This window comes from Onychomys torridus, chromosome 8 (assembly GCF_903995425.1).
Source record: "Onychomys torridus chromosome 8, mOncTor1.1, whole genome shotgun sequence".
Classification (NCBI taxonomy): Eukaryota; Metazoa; Chordata; class Mammalia; order Rodentia; family Cricetidae; genus Onychomys; species Onychomys torridus.
The window spans coordinates 15,776,725-15,776,983 of record NC_050450.1 but is presented as its reverse complement, the minus strand read 5'-3'; positions in this window follow the sequence as shown (position 1 = coordinate 15,776,983).

The following is a 259-nucleotide window of genomic DNA, read 5'->3' as shown; positions in this document are numbered from 1 at the left end:
GGGAGCGAGTGAGCCGCGAGGGAGGGAGGCCGCCCCCCGCGCCCCTCCTCCTCGCCCTCCTCCACGGCCCACGGTCCCTCCTCCCGCCCCCTCCCTCCTCCTCTCTCCTCCCTCCCTCGCAAAGACATCCCCGCACGGCCGGGCCGCCGCGGCCACCTTCCCTGCCCCGAGCTGCAGATGTGGCGGAGCGGCCGGGCGCCGGGCGGCCGCGCCAGGGGAGCCCGCGCCCCGTGAGCCTAGCGCCCGGGCCCCCGCCCGC